The sequence below is a fragment of the Lissotriton vulgaris genome, unplaced genomic scaffold, assembly GCF_964263255.1.
Source record: "Lissotriton vulgaris unplaced genomic scaffold, aLisVul1.2 SCAFFOLD_895, whole genome shotgun sequence".
In the NCBI taxonomy this organism is placed as follows: Eukaryota; Metazoa; Chordata; class Amphibia; order Caudata; family Salamandridae; genus Lissotriton; species Lissotriton vulgaris.
In genome coordinates, this window is record NW_028241945.1 from 67,328 (window position 1) to 92,610 (window position 25,283).

General features: G+C 44.0%; 1 pseudogene; it reads left to right on the plus strand.

Annotated features, from left to right (window-relative positions):
• The first annotated feature begins 21,662 nt into the window (after positions 1 to 21,662).
• On the plus strand, positions 21,663 to 22,691 carry LOC147669125 (olfactory receptor 1L4-like; annotated as a pseudogene).
• The last annotated feature ends 2,592 nt before the right edge of the window (positions 22,692 to 25,283 follow it).

Sequence of the window (25,283 nt, forward strand, 5' to 3'; positions counted from 1 at the left end):
ATCTATATATAAATTTGAATTAGGACTTCTACGGTTCGTCAGAATAAAGATGGATTTGGAGAAGCAAGAAGAATCAGATCTTGTTGTTTTTTATTATTTTATCCGATTCCCCCTTCCCGCTTTGGGGTCCTAGAGAGTCAAGTTTTCAGATAACCGACTCTGAGTATCGTGAAGGTGGAGTTGGGAAAAATACATCAGTCTGTTCCTGTCCAAGTCGTGGCAAGAACATTATATTCTTTGACAGCAATGGAATTATGTGGATAGTAATTTTGTAGTATTAAGTGTAGTGGACATATGTGCAATGGCAATGTGTGGAATTAAGAGGTGTGGTGCAGAATTATGTGGCATGATGTAGAATTGAGTGGTGTGGAATGGGTGTATGTGGTGTGGTGTGTAGTGGAATTATGTGGTGTGGAGTGGAACTTTCTGCAATGGAATAGAAATCTGTGAAGTTGAATTGTGTTGTGTGAAATTGTGTGACACTGAGCGAAAAGATGTAGAGTGGAATTATGTGACATGGTGTGGAGTGTATTATGTGTTTGTGTTGGGAAACTACGTATACAATGCAGGGATTATATCGCGATGCCATTTCATTGTGGTTTTTGCAAGACAAGTCGTTACAACGACTTGCGTTGGATGGCGCTCTAGGACAAGGAATAATATAATTTACTATCCAACACCTTCCCTACCGTACGTAGACTGGAGTTGGAATAGTAAATTATACTACTCCTAAGTGCAGCGCCCTCCAATGCAAGTCTTTGTAATGACTTGCGTTGTAAAAATGTACCGCAATGTAAATGTATTCGTTGTAACGTCATACATACGTTTGTGTTCATTGAGTGGCCAAGGGAATGATATTTAGAATGTGAGTTGCAGTCTTCTGCCATTATTTCTGTTGATGACTTTGGAAATGGCATTCTTAAAAGGGGGACTATCTTGTACCATCATCTAGTATCCAATGGAGATTGGTCAAGTTAACTCATGTGGGACATTTAGGGCTCACAATGAACTAAAAAAAGGCTTAGATAATCTTATTGGTGTCCTGATACAAAGTGGGATATGTGATATGTTTTTTAATGATGTGTTTTGTGTAGGGTTGTGGTGAAAATTATGAGGACAGATAAATCTCCTGTGGTGGCAGAAAACATACAGGAAATACCCAAGAAAAAGTTTGGTTGGATGTTTTAGGGCCAATTAACTTTTCCACAGGATCTAGGATATGTTGTTGTTTTCTTTGATTTTCAGTCCAAGTAGGCTAAAGTGAGTTTGAAAAGATAAGGTTGTAGTAAAGAAAATGTTGCCCTGGCATTCTCATATCCGACAATGGTATGCAGTTTAAAGTCACTTAGGGTTGAGCACAAAACCTGCCATCTGCAAGGCAATGCTCTTGAGGGATGGACTAATAGATTTGTTGGAGTCTGTTGAAGAATTTGGCCCATATTCACAAGAAGCTACCGCCAAATTAACAGCACTTTATCGCAGCCAAAGTAGTTATAAATTTACCTCCCCATTCATAAGCTGGTGCTAACAGCCCAAAGCACCAGTTTACCCGCCATAGCAGCTGCAAAAAACATCGCCATAGAGGATCCCTGCAACTTTCGCTAATGAGATGCAGAGTAGGTGTTCCGGTGCCAAAAGCCGCGACAACACCACTCCTCAAGATTCTCTACGAGCAGCCAGATCGGCGATAAGAACACAAAACCGGCGATAAGGCGCTTTAGCAGCAAGAAATCTACACTTTCTGTGACCTGGTGTAAAGTTGGACGGCAGCCAGCACCATAAAAGGGAGACCAGCCCAGGGCAACATCGGAAGTGCAACAGATGCCATGGAGCCACTCTTCATGCAGTCTGGACACCCAAGAGGGCCACAACACCCACGGAAACTGCTCCCTGGACCACCCCTCCCTGGCACCCCCCTGAACAAAGATATGCCACATCAGCTACACAAAAAGATGAACAAAATAATCTGCTTGATGTTGCACAAACACAACTGGTGAAATGCATGTGCCCTCACAGAAATGAGCATCATGCATTCACTTTCGAAGCAAAAAATAAAACTTTATTAAAATGAACACTGAAAGTAAATGAAGACACATGGCGGCTCCCCTCCGGACACTCGGTAGGTCACAGCCTGCAAGACATAAGACATGATGAGAAGGTGTGTCCTGTGCACATCAAAGGACAGAGAGAGAGAGAGAGAGAGAAAGAGAGAGAGAGGGAGAGAGAAGAAGAGAAGGAGAAAAAGAGAGAGGGAGAGAGAAGAAGAGAAGAAGAGAGAGAGAGAAGAGAGAGAGAGGGAGAGAGAGAGGGAGAGAGAAGAAGAGAGAGAAGAGAGAGAGACGGGGAACGAGAGAGAGAGAGAGAGAGAGAGAGAGAGAAAGAGAGAGAAGAAGAGAGAGAGAAAGAGAGAGCCCCCCTTGCGCACCCAGGCCACACTGCTCACCTGCTGCCACCTGTGTGTCTCTAGCCACGAGCGGGTATGTATAGCAGTACACCAGGTCACACATCTGAGTCAGAGCTGTCATCTGAAACAGAGTCCAGATACATGACTGGTATAGTACACACACTTGCACAAGATAACGTCACCTTCCCACCCATGCACACCCAGGCAGAGGCACCACAAAGGCTCCCACCGCCCATCGGAGCTTGTCTGCCCATGCACACCCAGGCCTCAATGCTCATCTTCTGCCACCGGCGTGTAGACAGGATGTCCCACCACAAGCTGCTACAAGCCACAAGGCTGGGGCCCGTGGATATGGCACCCTCCACACCATGCAGCCATGCTCCGCAGGCCACCAGGTCTCACGTCTGGTGCTGGGTCTTGAATACTCCATGGCATAGGACATACTAGTGCACCCAGCAACATCGCAGGCTGCACACCCCCTCAGTTTTGATTCATTCAACATTACGTACATCAATTGTGTGTCTTTTGCTCACCCGATCAGCCCGATGGGTGCCACTAACTCTGTGAACCTGGAAGCCAGGCCACGTGGCGGTAGGCCCACGCTGGCCGCTGGATCTGGCTTACACTGCGTTCCAGCAGGGCACACGAAACCTGAGTTGGCCGGACCGCCTGGACGGGGCATCATCGCAGGCTGCCCACCCACTCAGCAGCTTAAGGTGCCACTGACTCAGTGCATCTAAAGTCATCGTCCCGTGGCGGGGTGCCTGTGCCAGCCGCAAAGCGCCGGGTGCGACTAGCCCTGTGAAACCCCAGTTAGCGCCACATGGTAGTCAGCCCATGCCGTATGCAGGCCTGGGTTGCGACTAACCCTGTGCAACCCTAGTCAGTGCCACGTGGTGGTCGGCCCATCCTGTATGCTGGCCTAGGTTGCCACTAATCCTGTGCGCAACAACTCTTGTGCCCTTCATGATAGAGAGCAATGGCGTCTGTCAGCCAGTCACCACCAGCAGAGGGGAATGTGACGTAGTCGGCCCCTTATGTGGGTGGGGTCACATGGCCTTTGATACCTGTGCTGGATGGGTGTGGTGTGTGTGCAAACCTGCCCTCAAGGAGTGGCTGTGACATGCTGACAACTAGACCAGTGACCTGCACACCACCAGCAAGTTCACCTGCGACAAGGAGCAATGATGGTCCCCCTCAGAGCATAAGTGGAGTGGTCTGGCCTGCTGTACGCCAGACCGGTGTAGGGCTTACAACAATGACTCATGGGCTCTGGACGTGGTTCAGTCCATGTCCGGACAAGGAAGTGAGAGATGCGGGTGTCCCTGTTGTAATGGCAACGGGACTCGGTGCACAAAATGCAATGTAGCACCCTCTGACTAGCAACCCACAGGTTGAGCATCATTGACGCAAGGGAAATCACTGTCCCTACATTCATCCACACATGCATACATGACTGATGGAAGACATGACACAGCAGTGCGTCACTGGTTGTTTATTGCACATCCAGTGCAGTCATGCAGCTGGAGCAGTACAGGGCAATGCTGAGCACACTACACGATATGGGCCCGTGGAGGGCCAGCCAGAGTCCATCCGGGGATGACAAGTCCTGCGAAAGGGAAGCGTACAGTCCGCAGTCTGGTCGCTGTGTCATTGGTCGCCGAACAGGATGTGGCAGTCCATGTCGCTGTCCAAGGTGAGTGCATTGGGGGTCAGTGGAAAGTCATGAGGCCATGTGCGGGACCAAGCAGAAACATGCCAAGTGGCGGAAATGAATGTTAGTGCCTCCTTATGATAGCAAACCCATCCAACTCTTCGTCCCCGGGTGTGTGCTCTGCACCACCTGTGGGCGTTGCAGAACTGGCTGTGACACTGTGTGCCACTGACACATCAAGGGCTGGTGGAGGATTGTCGGCCGCACTGTGTGCCACTGACACATCAGGGGTCTGAGTGGATACATCTGCTGCACTGGGTGGCACTGACACACCAGGGGGCAGGGATGTGGATGGTGTGGTGGCAGCAGCATGCATCAGTGCCAAGCCTTGTGGTGGCAATGTCATGATGGAGGTCTGCAGTGCATGATAGATCCCAGCTACATTTCGATGATGTGCAGCGGTGGCTGCCATCCTTTCCGCCTCCATCCGCACCATGTCCTCCATCAGCTTTCGCATGTGTGCCAGCTCACAGCTGGCATCGCTGGAGCCACTCTGAGTGTACAGCTGTTCTTCTCTCTGCGTTATGACCCCAGCGATGTCAGTCAGGGCTTGTTGGAGACCATGGGGCAGACATAGACACCCAAGGATGGCGTCCAGTTTGGCAGCCATGATCCCGAATCCCACCCGCACCTGCTCAACGGTCTCCCTCTGACACTCCAGCACACATTGTTGGAAGGCCATGTGTTGTTCCTGGATGTCTTGGGGAGAGTGCCGGGGCTGTGGGTGCGTCGTGCTGGGTGGTTTGGGTGGTGGGTGGGGTCTCGTTGATGTAGCTGGGCTGCCCTCATCTTGGAGGTTAGTGGTGGATAAGGTTAATGATTTCTTGGATGTCAATGCTGTCGTTGTCCACCTCGTCATCAGTGAAGAGTGGCTGGGACTGCTCTGCAGGATGTGTTGACGGTGCCCCTGCGATGTGAATGGCAGATGGTGTATTGCATTGTTTCCACATGTATGTAGCCGCATGGTACAGGTTGACATTCAGACAGCATGGCATTGTACATTGTGACAGTCTGTAGGTATGGGCAATGGCCTAGGGTTCTTTTAGGTGTACACTGTGCTCTGTGTGATTATGCATTTGTGCCATTTTGCTGATCTCCACCCGTCCCCACAGTACCTGGTGGTCACTCACCCTGTTGCGGCTGTGTTGTGTCCTGTCGAGCAGTGTCCGGTCCCCCGACTCCGGCCACAGTCTCCACACTCATGACTGTCGACACCAGCTCCTTCACGTCATCCAGCTCAAGCTGTTGCTCTGGTCTACCACCTCCAGTCAGCGTTGCTGCCTTCTGGTTGGTGGAGCGTTTCTCCTTGGTCTTCCGCTTGATGTCATTCCATCGCCTCTTGACCTCGCCCATTATCCGTTTGTGGTCTCCGACGGACATTCACCTTGTATTCCAGTTTTGGTGCCCAGTGACACATTGGAGGTGACAAACAGTTGTTGATGGTGTTCCATCACCTCTGCGACTATGAGCCTGCTCGCCTCATCTTATTGTCCTTGCCCTTCCCTGTCCCCGAGGTCCCAGGCGGGTCGTATGGGTGCTTGTGGGGTTGCTCTTGTCCTCTGTGCCTGCTCCGGCTGCCTCTATGGTGCTTTGGTATTTTCTGCTTTTACGGTGATTTTTCCCACCTGCCAGGTGTGTGTTGCAGGCCTGGTTCTGCCTATTGCTGATTTCCTCATCGCGCTTTGGCCCATTGAAGGTTTTTTGGTGTTGTGGTTTGTGTTTTTATCTCCATCGAGGTGGTTGGTTTTGGCAGAATATAGCATGCTACCGCCTTGTTGTGAATTCCACAATGTCCCAGAGTATTTTCCCACGATAGGCTGCGATATTGAAAGTTGCGTTACGCTACTCTTGCGATAGTTATTACATTTTCTTGTAAATATACCCCTTTGGGTATTGAATGAGTTGTTTGTCATTAAATCCTTGAGTGATCTGAATGTATAGTTGTATGCCTCACTCTACTATGGATTAACACCAAGGTATGAGTAGTCTTGAACCCGGTTTGCTTTATAAGTTTAATTAAGAAACATAGGTGTTGTATATGTAGTGAGAGGAAGATGGAGGAACATGCTAGGGACTTTTAAGAAAAGGATACAGCTAGGTATAATATCTTTCATAATTTGAGATTTCGTAGTTTTAATATAGGGGTCAGAATCAGAGTTCTCTTCGGGGAACTAAAATACAGATCAGCACATATCACACATGTTTCAAGAGCAGCTCTGTGCATTCTGTTGGGTAAGTTCAGTGGTGCTGGAACACTTTTACGGACTGGAGCGCTTCCATATCACTGAAGTCAAAGCAGTTGCAAAAATGGCCATGTCACACAAACAACAAATGTAGAAAATGAGCCATGAACATTTAGCAACAGAGTGGTACGAGTGTATTATGTAGCCAGTGATGCATTTTGGAGAACAATGTCCAAATGTATTACTAAAGCACGGTATGTTAGGACACTGTAATTTACAGTCAGAGCATTTTCCATTAAAATGGCCACCAAATGTGCACAAACATGCAGTTGTACTGATAAAACTATACAGTGCATAAACAATAATGTGTTGAATTCTGGTTTCAGAGAATATTTTCTATTTGCCCATCACCAAGTAAAGTGGCTTGGCTTGTTGTGATTTTCCTAAAATCTTTGTTTCATCACACCCCAATTACAATATATTTAAATTTGTGATTTTCGACTGCTGATCTATTTTTAAATATTGGCTATTCATTTATAGATATTTAAATATTGTTGTGTCTTAAAACATAGACATGCTATTGTCCTTATTTCACATTCCCTTGGCATATAGTTTATTTTACAAAACCCTTTGAATTTGCAGTCAGAGAATGAAAAGTAAACACAAATCTCCATGTTAAAATATGCAACAATTTGTCAGAAGAGATATACTCATGTCTGACCTCTATGTTTGAACACATAGCAAAAGAAACACAATATAAAATGTAAACACTTCTTTATAGCTCATTCAACTGTTAGCTCTTCCTAGATTACCTTTTTTGGCTTTCCCTGCTTATATTGTCTACTTATGGTTGGATCACAACCATCTGCGAATAGTCCTTTATCCCCCATATCTTGGCATCCTAGGTAGCCACACCGGTTTCCTGGTAGACCTTGGGTCTCATGACGGCACCATCCGTCAGAGATTTAGGTAAGCTTGTAGTCTTTGTTGAGGTTTCTGTCTCATTCTGTCTTATATTTCAATACTAACTGCTTACTTTCCTCCTTTCTCATACTTTAGCCTGGCTCCACACACCACCTTAGAGTGAGTAACAGGGTAAATCCACAAGTAGACTCCCCGCCACCATGGATTTCGCTGACACCAACCTGCAGCAGCAAGCACTCTGGTGACTTACTTTTTCCTTGCCTATTTTCCCCTTCATTCTTTTGTGAGGGATTCAATAGACCAACACATCAAGAGATAGTTAGGAGCAGTTTGGACTCTCAACAGATCTCCACCTTTGGTTGAAGCTTGGCATCAGATTAAAATGATAGTTGCTGAATGGTCTGGGGTCATCAGAAGGGCTTTGGTTGGCAGAAAGAACTAGAAATAGTGATGGTGGCACTTATATGTTGTGGATTGAAATAAAGGCAGGTACACGTGTCTCCATGGTGCCTTCTTTTCTGGCAATATGTACAAAGAAGGGGCGACGAAGGACAGAGCCATCTAGAAGGTGTCAGAGTACATCCTTCCAAACATTTTAACCAATGATACACAAGATTGAGTATAATACATTTTTGGTAGTCCCTTCCTCTGTAGAACGTAAGGGCATATTATCAAGGACCTGTGTTAAAATTATCGCCATTTTATCGGCAGGTAACTGCCGATAAAACGACGATAATGGTCTTGATAATACGCCCTTGTTGATTCCCATAGAAGCCCATGTTCTGGTGTTAACATGGGCTACTATGGGAATTAACAAGGGCGTATTATCAAGCCTATTATCGCCGTTTTATTGGCAGTTTCCTGCCAATAAAACAGCGATCATTTTTACACCGGTCCTTGATAATATGCCCCTTAGTCCTTGCGGAGATCACACACTGAAGTATTCCTTTCTTAAAATGGACAAAAGCACCCGCTCACCATGATGACATGCTTCATCACTGAACTCTATTTCAACATGTAGACATAAGTGCGCTCCCCCCCACCCCCCCTCTGAAACTATTTTTGGGGAAGAATGGGTGGGTGTGCCTATCAGTAAATGTTCTGGGCCACTGAAAACACTGAAAATGTGTAGAGGGGTAACTGCTATGAACTTTATTGTTCATCCGCTATCACATGATAAAAAACAAATGTAGAAAACTGTGAAATGCAGATACCCAATGTTATGTCAACATGTTTCTGCCCACTAATAAGACCAATGCAGGGCTGGGCATTTGTCAGGGCAATTGGGTCACCTACATTCATACTAATAACCTACATGAATTATATATAGTCAAAGGTCTCTTGGTCAGTTATAAAGGGATAAAGACTATATGTAGCCTATGTTGCTGCAGACAGAATTGGTCCTTGGGATTAGGTATGACCTAATTCGGGCCACTTCACCTAGACCTGTAGTGTTGCAGATATCTGTTGGTTACCATGCTTGTTACTACTCCAGGAAAAGGTGCTCCAACCCATGAGCCTGGTCACCTTTTCTCATGGCACCTCCGTTGGCAATCCTCTAGGGTAAAACATCTGTTTAGCTTTTGTGTAGTTCCTATAAATCTATATAAGATCTGCGTGTTTAGACAACATAAACTGTGGGAGTGGTGTTCAGACTGATAACAGATACCACCACCCTATATGTTCGCCTTTTCACTCAGTCACTTTTGCTCACTTTGTCTCAGAGAGATACACAGAATAAATGATGGGGACATTTTCAATAAACATTTATTGAACCAGCATCATTCCAGTGTAAAATATGTGTGCTGCAGCAACCATAAGATAGAAACAGATATAGACGGTTACAAGCATCAAGGGAGTGCATAGATGGTAGAATTCTACCATAGTGAAAAAACAAGGAATATACGCAGGCACATAGACTCATGACAGTAATACTGCATAACCTAACTAGATGTACCTAAATGTACCTAGCATAAAGGACAAGAATCCCCCTAGGATAAAGTCAACCCCATTACGTGGTGTGAGAGAATGAAGGACCCCGTCTTGGTCTTGAGATGGACACCCCACGAGGGATGTCAGAACACTGCATGCTTGAGTGTCTGCGTGCAGGATCCTCACCATCTCATGTCAGCGTGCCAGCATGGAAGTCTTTCTCCTCTGCATGTCCCAGGAAAGATATGGTTCTTATTTATTCGAAATGATACCCTCAGGAGTTCTACTTTGCTGTGTCATGTCGGCCGAGGGTGACGAGAGAGATGACCCTTATACATAGTTAATATGCAGGAGATGGTACTCCTGCTATGATTCTGCGAAACCTCTTGCATAATAAATGAGGCTAGTTATCGGAGAAAACCGCATGAAATTTATGCAGCACCTAACTAGGTAAAAGGTCAGCACACACTTGTTATGTAGTACAATGGTATGGTAAATGTAGATGAAAGGTTAGATGACTATCCAGGCCTATATTGCAATACCTTACGAATCATAACATAGCAGTGTACTTGGGGAATGGGGGTACCTCTGTGCTCATGCTCATCATCATGCCAATTCATAAAACGGCCAACTCACATTGTTAATGTCACAATGTTTTGTGACTTGTTTATTATAAAAACTTACTTAACCATGTTGAACCAGACATCAGGGCCCCCAGCATTTGCTGAGGAACTTCCAACGCAGCTCTAATTTCATGGAGGCCTCATATACCAAAATATTGTGAGATTTACCTGCTCTTGCAAGACTTTGTAATCATGTCGGCCATTTTGTTTCTTATGCTTTACAAAACCCATCCATTAGATTCTCAATGGTGCACATTGAGGGTGTGAGTTTGAAGGAGCATATTGCTTAACCTTGCCAAGACAAATGTTGATGCGGCACGTTCAGTGCCATCATCTCGAGCTCTACAGATGATAAGTATTGGTCTGTGTTGGCACAATTGGTGTATTTTGAGGTAAGCCATTATGTATTGAATGTTGTACCAACTGTGAGGACCATCATTAGGGGAGATTTTATCTGGCATCAGCTGAAAGGACTGACTTGTAGAATATTCTGTAAAAGTTAGAATGTCATGTCATGTCATTGATTGCAATTAGGAGTTACTAGAACTGTACTTTAAAGAGAGCCAAACAATATCCTACCATGGATTCTGAGATGGCAAAAACTGTACAACTGATCTATGAATATTATTCATTCTAGATGCTATAAACTGGCAAAGCCTTAGACCAGAGAATACATCTATGAATTTGGTCACAAGGAATGTAAAACCACCCTAATCTGTTTGGGCAAATGATATTCTTTATCCCATTATTTTGAGGGAAAATTGCTAGAATTTCAGAGTCACTTCAGCCTACGATGCCAGTAGCAAAACACACAAGATGATGGAGGGAATGTTGCACAATGGCAAAACATTCACCCCAGTCACAGATCTGGGTTTAATCCATCAGTATTTGCTCACCAAACCACCCCAGTTCAGACATGGCCATATGCAAATCAGTCTTGACCCTGTTCCTCATGGGAACATTCCAGACCGAACTACCAAGCCATGTCTTCCCTGGGCCGGAATCAAGCATCCTAGACCGGTTTCTGGCTATCAGCCTTCACCAGCCAGGATAGCTTGACTCCAGTGGCGTAGTGAGCACGGGACCCACGTCTGGGCATACCCTTCCCACATAGGGTGAACAGCAAAACACACAAGATGATGGACGGAATATTGCACAATGGCAAAACATTCACCCCAGTCACAGATCTGGGTTTAATCCATCTTTATTTGCTCACCAAGCCACCCGAGTTCAGACATGGCCATTTGCAAATCATTCTTGACTCTGTGCCTCATGGGAACAGTCCAGACCGAACTACCAAGCCATGTCTTCCCTGGACCGAAGTCAAGCATCTTAGACCGGTCTCTGGCTATCAGCTTTCATCAGCCAGGATAGCTTGACTCCAGTAGCATAGTGAGCACAGGACCCACAAATGGGTATTCCCTTCCCCCAAAGGGTGAACAGCAAAACACACAAGATGATGGACGGAATATTGCACAATGGCAAAACATTCACCCCCAGTCACTGATCTGGGTTTAATCCATCGTTATTTTGCTCTCCAAGCCACCCCAGTTCAGACATTGCCATATGCAAATCAGTCTTGACCCTGTGCCTCATGGGAACAGTCCAGACCGAACTACCAAGACATGTCTTCCCTGGACCAGAAACAAGCATCCTAGACCGGTTTCTGGCTATCAACCTTCATCAGCAAGGATAGCTTTACTCCAGTGGTTTAGTGAGAGTGGGACCCACGTCTGGGCATACACTTCCCACATAGGGTGAACAGCAAAACGCACAAGATGATGGACGGAATGTTGCACAATGGCAAAACATTCAACCCCAGTCACAGATCTGGATTAAATCCATCGTTATTTTGCTCACCAAGCCACCCCAGTTCAGACATGGCCATATGCAAATCAGTCCTGACCCTGTGCCTCATGGGAATAGTCCAGACCGAACTACCAAGCCATGTCTTCCCTGGACAAGAATCAAGCATTCTAGACTGGTTTCTGGCTATCAGCCTTCATCAGCCAGAATAGCTTGACTCCAGTGGCGTAGTGAGCACGTACCACGTCTGGGCATACCCTTCCCACATAGGGTGAACAGCAAAACACACAAGATGATGTACGGAATGTTGCACAATAGCAAACCATTCACCCCCAGTCACAGATCTGGGTTTGATCCATCGTTATTTTGCTCACCAAGCCACCCCAGTTTAGACATTGCCATATGCAAATCAGTCTTGACCCAACAGTCCAGACCCAACTACCAAGCCATGTCTTCCCCGGACCGGAAACAAGCATCCTAGACCGGTTTCTGGCTATGAACCTTCATCAGCCAGGATAGCTTGTTGTAGTGAGCATGGGACCGATGTCTGGGCATACCCTTCCCGACCGAACTACCAAGCCATGTCTTCCCTGGACCGAAGTCAGGCATCCTGACCGGTTTCTGGCTATCAGCCAGGATTGCTTGACTCCAGTGGCGTAGTGAGCACGGGACCCACGAATGGACATACCCTTCCCACAAAGGGTGAACAGCAAAACACACAAGATGATGGACGGAATGTTGCACATTGGCATAACATTCACCCCCAGTCACCGATCTGGATTAAATCCATTGTTATTTTGCTCACCAAGCCAACCCAGTTCCGACATTGCCATATGCAAAACAGTATTGACCCTGTGCCTCATGGGAACAGTCCAGACCGAACTACCAAGCATCCTAGACCGGTTCTTGCTATCAACCTTCATCATCCAGGATAGCTTGACTCCAGTTGCATAGTGAGCACGGGACCCACGTCTGGGCATAACCTTCCCACATAGGGTGAACAGCAAAACACACTAGATGATGGACGGAATGTTGCACAATGGCAAAACATTCACCCCCAGTCACAGATATGGGTTTAATCCATCATTATTTTACTCACCATGCCACCCCAGTTTAGACATGGCCATAGGCATATGCACAATGGTAAATCATTCACCACCAGTCACAGATATGGGTTTAATCCATTGTTATTTTGCTCACCAAGCCATATACATGACCCTGTGCCTCAAGGGAACAGTCCAGACTGAGCTGCCAGTAAGTCAACGCGAGACCTTCTAAAAAACATATTTGATCACCAATTAACCAAAGCATTTCCAGCATCATTGTTTTAGTGACTTCTTTTAGTCTGTTATTTCAGTTCCAGACCCCTTCTCCTTGGGTTCACGGCAGCAAAGCCACTTTTAGCCGTGATCCGGTGTTGGTGAAGTTGATTCAAGGGAGATCTGGCACATGCTGTCTCCACAGCTGATTAGTCACAACCCTTCATTGTGTAGTGACCAGTCTTAACCAAAGTTCTGGCAGGATCCAATCGGTCCCTCACTTGAAGGAGTTTTAAATTCTTCTTGCTACACAGATAAAACATCATCTTCTGACCCAACATGTTTTTATTTCTGTCGGTCTTCCTGAAGGATGGAAGATCAACAGAGGTTGAACACTGAAATAGGTTTTACTTTCCTATCTCATTTTTATTTTCTTCTTTACTACTTTTTATATACTCCACACAACCTTTTTAATATTTTTAAAATCCAGTAGTGCTTCTAGTAATATATATTCCAAAACGTATCCTCCACTCGACGCGTTTCGAAGGCAAGCCTTCTTTATAGACTCGTGATAAAGAAGGCTTGCCTTCGAAACGCGTTGAGCGGAGCTTAAGAAATAAAGCACGCTTTTCTGCATCTGTGTGGCCCGGACAATCCTTTTTCTGACCGTTGGAGGATAAGTTTTGGAATTTTGGGGATTCGCTATCCCGTCGGGGCCCGCCGCTGGCAGTGGCAGGGGTCTACTAGCGAACAGCAGTTTTGGATATGTATATATATATATATATATATATATATATAAATATATATATATATATATATATATATATATATATATATATATATATATATATATATATATATATATATATATATATATTACCTACTGGCGATAGCCAGTAGGTATATATAGTTAGGATTTTTTCTCTATGGAACTTTTGAAAATTCTATGTCTAATAACTTTGGCGTTTGTGGACGGAATCGGCTGAAATTTTCAGGAAAATGGCACATTTTGTTTCTGAGCAGCCCCTGAAAATTTGGGGGGGGGTCGTCAAGGGGGGGCCGAGAAAAAAGGGGGGTCCCAAAACGCGTTTTTCCCATTCATTTTTCCATAGGGCGGTTGGCCTCACTTTTAGCTCGAACGGCTGAATGGATTTGCACGAAACTTGGCAAAATTGTAGGGACTGTTAGCCCGATGTGCCTTTGCTAGGTCTCAATATATGTGCTTCAGTGGATTTTGAGAAATTAACATTTAAAATAAGATATATATCTGTAACAGCGCTCCGGGCAGCGCTCCGGTTCGCGTACTTTTCGCGTAACGGAACTTTGCGATGCGAAGCTGATTGGCTCTCTGGTGTCTGTCAACATTCTAAACAGTCCGGAGCGGCCGCCATCTTGTCTCTCGGTAGGATCGAGAGACAAGAGGAGGCCAAAACAAAGGGGGAAATGAAGGAAAGGGGGCAAGGTAGTCCCCTTCTGACCCCCTAGGATTGATGAGGGGGATATTATAGAGCCACGCGGGGCCCAAAAAAAAAAAAAAATCCGATTTTTTCGCCGTAGAGACGCGTCTTGGTACGCGAACCGGGCAGCTAACCGGGAAGCTAACCGGCAGTGTAACGGGAGTCTGAGGAGAAGCTGATTGGCTGTCAACATTGTAAACAGTCCGGAGCGGCCGCCATCTTGTCTCTCGGTAGGATCGAGAGACAAGAGGAGGCCAAAACAAAGGGGGAAATGAAGGAAAGAGGGCAAGGTAGACCCCTTCTGACCCCTAGGATTGATGAGGGGGATATTATAAAGCCACGCGGGGCCAAAAAAAAAAAAAAAAAAAAATCTGATTTTTTCGCCGTAGAGACGCGTCTTGGTACGCGAACCGGGCAGCTAACCGGGCAGCTAACCGGGAAGCTAACCGGCAGTGTAACGGGAGTCTGAGGAGAAGCTGATTGGCTGTTAACATTGTAAACAGTCTGGAGCGGCCGCCATCTTGTCTCTCTGTGGGATCGAGAGACAAGAGGTGGAAAAAAAAAAAGGTGTAAATGAATGAAAGGGGTAAGGCAGACCCCTCCTGAACCCCTAGGATTGATGAGGGGGCTATTAAAGTTCCCTGCGGGGCAAAAGAAAAAAAAATTGCGATTTTTCGCGGTAAAGGTGCTTCCTGGTACGTTAACCGGGCAGCTAACCGGCAGCGTAACGGGAGTCCGACATATTGTGTTTTTTGAACGTTTGTGATATGTGCACATGTGGATTTTGTCTAACTAAGGTTAAAAAAAATATATATATCTTTAAGCGTGTTCTGGCGCGCTTACGTTTTGGGTTTGGTTTGCGCTGCAGAGACGATACGTCACGGTTATGCGATGCATCATGAGGCGTCTCACGGGCTACGTGATACGTCACTTAATAAAGAATATATTTTACAGCTATAGATATTAGCTTTTAAAAAACCAATGAAATTCACAGAAAAAACCATAGGTTATAGACCATATATAGTTAGGAATTTGCATTTACAAAACCTTGAAAATTCACTGAAAAAACCATAGGTTATAGACCATATATAGTTAGGGATTAGCATTTACAAAACCTTCTTTTATTTGCACAAAACCATTGAAATTCCATATATAGTTAGTTGCACTAACTATATATCGCGGACCCGCAATCCACTGCTAATGATGTCACATATTACATCATTCATGACATGGTCAGTGACATCACTGATGACATCACTGATGACATCTCAAATGACATCACTGATGACATCACTGATGACATCTCAAATGACATCACTGATGACATCACTGACATCTCATTTGACATTACTGATTACATCACTGATGATATCATTTATGTGATAATACATCTTCAGACTCTAATATAACCTTAGATACACTCAGTGTAAACAGGCACTCACAGACTGTCACACATCCATGGAGTTACTCACACACCTAGTCAGTCATGCAAAGAATCAATCACATCTCCATTTCCTCAACTATACAGTTATACACACCTTACTTATTCAAACATATACTAACACATATTTACTCTCTTATACAATCCTTGATACAAGTTCACAATGATTCATACAGCCACTCTCACATTCACTGGCTCTTATGTTCAGTTATTTATATAAATATGTGCAATATAATGCCAAATAAAAACATAGAGCCCACGTGTAATAATATAATTACCATGGTGTTCTAATACAAATATTTAGTTACTAGTCTTAAGTATATTGAATCACAGGATAAATCCCCTTGTCTAGCTGCCATCATAGTGACAGTTACCCAAAAGTGCTCATAAAATAAAGTGCATTAGTGCAAAGTGTTTTTTACGAAAAAATGAGACTAAAATAATTCTGGATTGGTTCCTCTGGATCAGACTGAGCCCAGACTTGGTCCCAGAGGGACTGACCTTACTGCTGGTTCTCCCGTTAACAGTAAACTACACATTAATTTCATGAAGGCAAGACATATTAGATTAAAAATAGAGGAAATTGGAAAAACAGAGCAAGTACTTATTGGAACTCCTGAATAATAGCAAAAGAGCAAAATATACCGTACAGTACTGTCATGTGCAAAATGGTGAGCCAAGTTCATAAGTATTGATGCATATAAAACAATAAATAACTATCAAAAGTTAAAAACCATTTACAATTTGTATAGTACAACAATACAACATAACAGAGCAGCAAAATTCTAAATTTGGAGGCCTCAATGTAAACATGTATACATATCCTCTGTCAGATTTAAACCATTAGGTTGCTTGGTATCAAGCTGAAGAATGTATTTAGTTTCAAGCTTCCTCAGCTGGGCCTCTCTATTGCCACCCCTTCTGCTGGCACAGATAGAATCAATAACATAGTACTGTAACTGTTTATTATTGCTCTGGTGGAATTCCTTAAGGTGTCTGGCTACGGGATACGTATTGTCCTGGTTTGTGATAGCCCTAAGATGCTGTAACATTCGTTTATGAACCAGGAGTTTGGTACTTTCGACATAACGTAGGGCACATGGGCATTCCAGGATGTAGATGGCAAATTCTGTCTTGCAAGTAATGACCTTGCTAATTATATGGTCCTTGTTGCCAAATCCATCGCTGAAAGTCTTTTTACTGATGCCATGTGCACAGGCCTTACAAGTTTTACACTTGAAGAACCCTTTGTTGGTCTGCCACCAAGATGTTTTGTCAAGCACTTCAGGACTCGTATCCACCAATTTATCTTTCATTGAGGGAGCACGATTGTAGGTGATGGATGCCCTATTTGGAAGTAAACTTCCATTTGTGGCATCCTTTAGTACTGTTGGCCAATTTCTGTTTATGATTTTACCTAGATCCCTGTGTTGATTGCAAAAGCCTAAGATAATTCTAAAGGGCTCTATTGGTACAGTAGTGGTGATTCCTGTTTCTGATTCTGGGTCAATTACCTCCTCTACTGTACAGTATTTGCTTAGCAACTGTGAACGTGTGGTCAGCATTGATTTCTGTATAGCCTTCCTTATAGTTTTCTTGGAATAGCCCCTTTCTAAAAATCTGACCATACTGGATTCTTGTGCCCAATGTACCTCCTGATTATTGCTACATAGTCGTCTTAACCGGATCATTTCCCCATAGGGTATGCTTGCAATTAAATGGGCCGGATGTGCACTGCCCGCATGTAGCGTGGTATTGCCCACAGTACTTTTTCAGTATAGTCGTGTTTCAAGACTATTTCCATTCACAAATACTTCTGTGTCAAAAAAAGCAATTTTTTGCTGACTCAAAGTTGCTGTAAAATTCAGATTACACAAATTTACATTGATTTTTGCCACAAAATCTAATGCATCCACCTTACTGCCCCTCCAGACCATAAACAGGTCATCAATATACCTGTACCATGTTGTCACATTCCTAGCCATGATGTCTTTATGCTCGACCAGGAGGACCAGTTCCTCCCAAGCTCCCATGTGTAAACATGCGTAGCTTGGGGAGAAACTGGCCTCCATGGCTACTCCCTGGAGTTGTTTATAAAATAAGTTGTAATACATAAATATGTTGTGATGTAGACAATACTCCAGCATAGCTATCAATATCTCGTTGTGTTTTTCGAAAACATTTTCTCTGCGTGATAAATAGTATTTGACTGCAGCAACACCATCTGGATGTTTGATGCTAGTATATAGCGATGAAACATCAAGCGCCATTAACCAATCGCCCTCCTGCCATACTACCTTACGCAGTTTTGATAAGAAGTCACCAGTGTCTTGGATGTAAGAATCAATTGTTTTTACAAAGCCTTGTAAAAAATAGTCAATATAAACTGAGGTATTTTCCATCAGGCCACCCCTGGCTGAAATGATGGGTCTACGCGGGGGGTTATCACAGTCTTTATGTATCCTGGGAATGTGATACAACTTCGGAGTCACTGGAAAATCATTCCGTAAAAATTTAAATTCCGCCTCAGATAGCAGTTTCTTGTTTCTCCATCCCAGTAATCTCTGATGGTATTCTATTTGCATGGCTTTGGTGGTAGTTGCATTAGTCCGCTCATAGTGCTCCCGCTTATTTAGTTGGGCATACGCTTCCTTGTCATATGCAGATTTGGTTTGCAACACAATGTTACCCCCCTTGTCACTTGGGCGCACAATGATATTTTTGTTGCTGCTTAGTTTGTTAATCAGCGCTTCATATTCCATAGTTCTTTTATCGTACTTGAATTTTTTCATACAACTTTTACTGTGTAGGATCTTAATTTTATTAGTTACATTCTCATGGAAAATATCCAGATTATCCCGTGGCATAATGGGGATGAATGTGGAGGATGGTCTGAAGGGAGTAATTGGACTTGTCAAGTTGGTAGTTCTAGTTTCACCGCTACTTGCTGGAGTCCTATTATCCATTCCCTCATTGTTCCACAGATCTTCAATTTCCTGTGTCAGAGATTCAACCCTTATGTCAGTATTGCTTGTCAAGGGTATATCGATGGAAACATTATTAGTGGCTTTCAGTAGATGGAACTTTTTTCATTTTAATTTCCGTACAACTTTATAGATATCAGTTCTGGTTGCAGCATAGTTCATATTTGTTTCTGGTGCATATAAAGACCAAGTTTCAATATATTCTCTTCATCTTGTGTCAGAGGTACGGTGGTTAAGTTAACAATGGTGAGTTGGGTGTTACTGCCAGCATTAATTTCTTGGTCCACTGACCTCTGCCCCTTCTCACATTTTGTCCTCCGTTGCCTTGCCCTGTACATCTTCCTCCCCTACACGCGGTCTTAAAGACGACATGTGGTCCTGGCACATAAAACTGAATTCTTCCCTCGGGGACGGAATTCTTTGAACATTGGTTGTTGCTGCTCCTCGCATTTCTGATTCAGATTCGCTTCCAGGTCCGGAACTTACATCAGATATTGTCGAGTCAGCCTGATTAGCATTTTTCTTTTTATTTCTCCATCCACTTGTTGCATTTGATTGGCTACCCCCAGCGGCTCCCCGCAAGGTATCATATTTTTTGGAGAACGTGAAAATCTGTCCAAATTCGTAATCTTGCCGATCACGTTGAAACTCATATGTTTTACAGTCAATGATTTTCTCTTCCTCTTTTTTCATCTTGCCTTCATTTCATTTGTAAGTTTAAGCTTTTCCTCAACAGAGCCCATGGTTTATAGTTCCTCATATATAGTTGCAATGTCAGGTAACAACTGTGCACGGTCTATGTCAGCATATTTTATGAGGATTAAAACAAGTCGCCTGGAAGCCTCTAGGTTACTCTCCACCCACTCCCTCATCAATTCAGGGTTAGGGCTCTCATAACTCGGTGCTGTAAGGATCCTTAGACCACGAGGAATTCTGTTGACGTAAATATATTTTTGGAGTGACGCCGACTCCCACCATTTGCTCTGTTCCGCTCGTGATTTCTTTTCCAAAATCTTAAATTTTTTCTTGCAGTGTACTGCTTTTAGGACCACCAGCAGTGTCCAATCTGTCACGGATGTTGTTAGGTACCGGGAGGCTGACGGAAAACATTGTGCTCGCCCGCGCCTCCCTTTCTTTCACGTTGTCGGCAGACATTTTCAAATTAAGCACTAAGTAAATTGTTGCAAGAGTCCTGTATTCGATTGTAGCCAATTATATATATATATTAGTTCCGTTTTACCCTCGGGGAATTATTTCTTCACGCACTCTCGGGTTTCCCAATTACACCACACATTTTTCACAGATTTGTTCGGTTTATTTCATCTTATAACAGCAAGCCATCAACACCTTACGCGTTTCGGTCGGTATATTGATATAATAATATATAAATATAAAAAACACATTGGAATGAGCACATTTCATTGTTCAACTTTTATTTTAAATCGCCTCCCTCTCTAAAACTGCTGTCTCCATTTCTACAAAAAACAGCCGCTTCTTCTTTTCTTGAAACTTCAACGTAAAACATTTATTCTGTTATTCTTTTTCTTCTTAAATACTGTGCTCTGCTCTTTATGTTGATCTTCCTAAATATGTCACTATTCAATTTCAGATTGTTAAAACATCCTGTTCTCTTACTTGCTTAATGTGCTTATGTTCTTTGGTTACACTGCCCATTCTGCTCTATTTGCTTTTTATTTAGTTTATGCCCTTCAGGCCTCCATGTTCTTCCATCTAATTCCAAAACTGTGGAATACTTTTGTTTTCACCTTAGGAGGACATCAACCCTATCCAGTTCTAAAACACTGTTGACAATCCATTTCCCTACGTTTTCTAACTAGACTAATTTATAGCGATGGTGAGTTGTTTTCTTGTCTTGTTCTGTCCTGTGTTTCTCAGTTATGCGCAACACTTTGTTTAGAAGTGCTTTACTAAATAATCACAAAATAAAAGTACAATTACTTTTCACTGTGGTTGGACACAGACCTTTCACCTAAGCATAGGCCGAAATGGACCACTCATCAAATTTAATTTTTATTCTCCAGGGAGCACTCAAATGCTCTTATTTAATGTGTGATAAAGCAAAGCACTTGGGAGATGTCATGGAAAACAACTCAGACAAGTAGATTTGACTAATTTGAGTGCCAATTCACCAGTGAATAATACATTTGTAAAACTGCACAAAATGGTGTGGGTTGAGGCAAAATGTGAAGGACATTTCAATCAAGCAGTGGCTGAAGGGGGCTAAACTACTACTAAGCTACTGGATATAAACAAGATCGGACCTGAAGCATTCTGTCACATATATAAGTAACCAACATATACATCACCAATAGACATCAGGCATCCATTTATATATAGACATCATGCATCCTAACCATTGTCCCAGGAAAATGCAAAGAGAATGAATACCAATAACAAGCTACATTTAGATCTACAATTAGAAATAGCGGATGTATGACGTTACAACGCAGGCTATTACAACGCCTGCCTTTACAACGCGGTTTTTACATCGCATACCTTTACAACGCATAGCGCTTAGAGGTGCTGGATAGTGAAAAGTTTAATTTCCTATTCCAACTCCAGTCCCCGTGGACACTAGGGAAGGTGTTGGATAGAAAATAAACGTATTCCCTATCCTAGAGCGCCCCCCAGTGCAATGCGTTGTAATGGTTTGCGTTGTAATGACCGCGTTGTAATGGTAGTACGTTGTAAAAGTTTTGTTGTAAAGGTTGTTCACCAGAAATAGCTTACTGCTATATTTTGTTTCACCAGTTCAATAAATGTCTTCTGATTGTAAACATAGAACTGTGCCTGCCAAACATGTGCATCCATTCTCCCACCCGAAGCATTAAGTTTTGCATATTGACTTTTGTTTTTATCTTTGATTGCAGGTATTCGTGATGTCTTAGCACCAGAAAACTGCACTCCAGGACAAATGGAAGGAGAGAATCAAACTTTAGCAGCTGAGTTCACCCTTATGGGTTTTTTTGATTTTCCACATCTTCTAGTTCCACTTTTTTTGGCCTTTTTTCTGATTTACTTCTTAGTACTGGTGTGGAATCTTCTTATCATGGTGATTGTCTATTCCAACACACAATTGCACACACCAATGTATTTTTTCCTAACAAACCTAGCGTTTCTGGACATCACATACACGACAATCATTTTCCCAAACATGCTGGCTCACTTCTTTCTGGAGGCAACACGCATTTCTATAAATGCATGCCTGCTGCAGATGTTTTTTTTCAGTTCCATGGTGTCTACGGAAATGTTCCTTCTAACAGTTATGGCTTATGATCGATATGTGGCCATTTGCAATCCTTTATGTTATGTGACCACCATGAATGACGTTGCTTGCTTGAAAATGGCTGCAGCAAGTTGGATATTTGGTTTAATAGATCCAATTCCACACATTGTTCTAATGTCGAGACTCTCATTCTGTGGGTCTCACACAATCAACCACTTCTTCTGTGATGTGGCAGCTGTAATGAAACTTTCTTGTAGCAGCACTCGTGATGTTGAGGCAGCAAGCTACATCATGGGTACTATATTTGCAGTTTCACCTTTTGCTTTAACTATCACATCTTACATCAACATCATCTCAACAATCCTGAAAATCCGGTCTACAGAGGGGAGGCGCAAGGCCTTTTCCACCTGTGGCTCCCACCTCACTGTTGTTATAGTATTTTATGGAGTTATCTGTTCTACATACATGAGACCAGCATCAACGTTTTCGGTGAAAGACAACAAACTATTGTCTCTGTCATATGTTGCTGTAACTCCACTATGTAATCCCATTATATACAGCCTGAAAAACACAGAGTTTAAAAACACCATGAGGAAGACAAAGAATACAACAAAGCATTAAAAAAACAACAACACAGAATTATTTCTTTTTTATCTTCATGGCATGCATGGCAGGTATACATTTTATGTATTACCAAAGGTGTTTTCCAGAGTTTGATATCCTGTATCCTTGATATGTCTGGTGCCATATGCCTGGTTGCATGTTCTTTTTATGCAAACTCCTCATGCTCGTTGTGCCAGAATTCCATTTTAAATGAGATAAGACCATGAAAGAGTTCACTTTACTACTCACTTGTGGATCTATTTCCAGTACTGATTTTTTTAAATTAATATCATTATTTAATTTATTTCAGATGAGTGTAATGTTCATGTCAACACTTTCTATGTTCTTTTCAGCACATGTTATTTTAATGTCAGCATGCTATATTTGTTTCAGCACATAGAAAATCAATGTCCTCACTTTCTTAATTCCAAAGGAATATTATGTATCTCATTGCTCATCTGATGCTTTCCCGTCACGTCCAATTCAACATATGCCACATTCATTTGATTTTATCTTGTTTTCATCTCAACATTGCCAATCTATCTAGATGACATATACTTGAGTTGGTCGAGACCACCAGCCACAATCATTATGCTCTACCAACAACCCTATGACTAAAGAAACAGAGGGACAACCTATATGCTACTAATGATAAGCAGTACTAAAGCTCCTTGAAATTATGGTTTGAAGGTACTGGAACGAAAACTGAGTTGTAGGACCATATAGTTATATTAAGGAAATTGCTATGTATATGGCAGCCAGCCAAATAGTTCTTAACCTCTGCTGTTAAGCAGCAACATCGCACATAATTGTATTGTATTGTATTGTAGCATACTTGTATAGCGCAACCTGTCACCACCAAGGGCATCCTGGCGCTTTTGACCCATGATCCAACGAAAAACAGCAGCTCAACCTATCCTGGGAAAAAGATGGGTTTTCAAAGCCTTTCTAAAGGCTAGAAGATCTTCAAGGCTTCTCAAGGATATTGGCAGAGAGTTCCAGAGTTTGGCCGCCGCTACTCTGAACGAGCGGCCACCCATTCTCACTCTCTGGAAACGCGGAACTACCAGTAGCCTGGACGACGAGGAGCGTAAGGCTCGAGGTGGACAATACCAGGCAAACATTCGCCGCAGAGGAATAGGGCCCAGGCCATGTATAGCCCTGAACACAATACAAGCTGCTTTGTAGCGCACCCGCAGATGGACCGGCAGCCAATGAAGTTCTCGCAGCGCTGCCGTAGAAGAGCTATGATAAGGGCGAGAGAGAGCGAGCTTGGCAGCAATGTTCTGCACCCTTTGCAGCTTGCCCAGAAGTGTTACCGGGGCCTCCAGAAGCAGTGCGTTACAGTAGTCAAGTCGACTTAGGATGGTACAACGCACTACTTCTGGTCTGGCTTGCTCAGGGAGAAGGGGTAAGACCTTACGCAGCATACGAATCAGCATCATACATGTGGAGGTGGTCTTATTTACATGTAGATCTAGCTGCAGGTTGGGCCCAAAAATAACGCCCAGGTTGCGCGCAGATTGTGCGGCTGACACCGTCTCTGAAAAGGACGGAGGCCAAAAATCAGCCGGAAGATCGCGAGGAACTTGGTCTGTGGAGCAGTGTAAAACCTCCGTCTTGGTTCCGTTGAACTGTAATGAGTTCAGACGGAGCCATTCTGCTGTCGCCTGCATGCACCGGTGGAAAGTCTCCAATGTGACTGCATCCTGACCCTCCAAAGAGAAGACCAGCTGGGTATCATCCGCATAATTAAATGCGGAGATACCAAAAGATTTGAAGAGCTGGACTAGAGGGCGGAGGTAGATATTTAAGAGTATGGGGCTGATGGCTGAGCCCTGGGGTACACCTTGTCCCACTCTCCGCTCCTCTGAACAGAAGGGGGGTAGCGAAACCCGTTGCTGACGGCAGTCCAAATAGGAGATTAACCAATCCCTAGCTCGGTCATTGACCCCGCATTCTTCCAGCCTAGAGATCAAGGTGGGATGACTGACCGTGTCGAACGCGGCCGACATGTCGAGCAGCACCAAAAATGCTGCCCGACCACTGTCGACTCGCGCCCGCAGGTTGTCTAGCACGGTCACCAGCGCAGATTCCGTCCCATGCGCTGGGCGAAAACCAAATTGCATCTCATCCAACCAGGTGTTCCCTTCTACAAAGCCGGACAGAGTGCGGGTGACCAATTTTTCCATGATTTTCACCGGAAAAGGGAGCAGGGAGATCGGCCGGTAGTTGGATAGGCACGCAGGGTCGAGCGTAGTTTTTTTTAAAAGTGGAGGTACCACTGCCTTCTTCCAGCAACTCTGTACAATGCCTGTCTCAAATGACTGGCAGCAGATGGCATGCAAGGGCTGGAAGAGATCCTCTTGAAACACCTTCCAGAGTTTTGGAGGAAGAGGATCTAGAGGCGAGCCAGATGAAACCGTAAGGGCTAAGTCTCCGAACTCCTTCAGAGAGGGAAGGGGAAAGCAACTCAGCTGGGGTCGACTGGCTTCACTCGCCGGAGCTCCCAAGCTGAGAGCCAGATCCAAGGAAGAAGGATAGGGACTACTCTGCTGGGGTCGACTGGCCACCAATGCCGGAGCTCCCAAACAGAGAGTTGGAACCGGAGGAGGAGAGAAACTGCTCAGCTGGGGTCGACTGACCACAATCGCCGGAGCTCCCAGACAGTGAGCCGGATCCAAAGAGGGAAGGGAGGAGCTACTC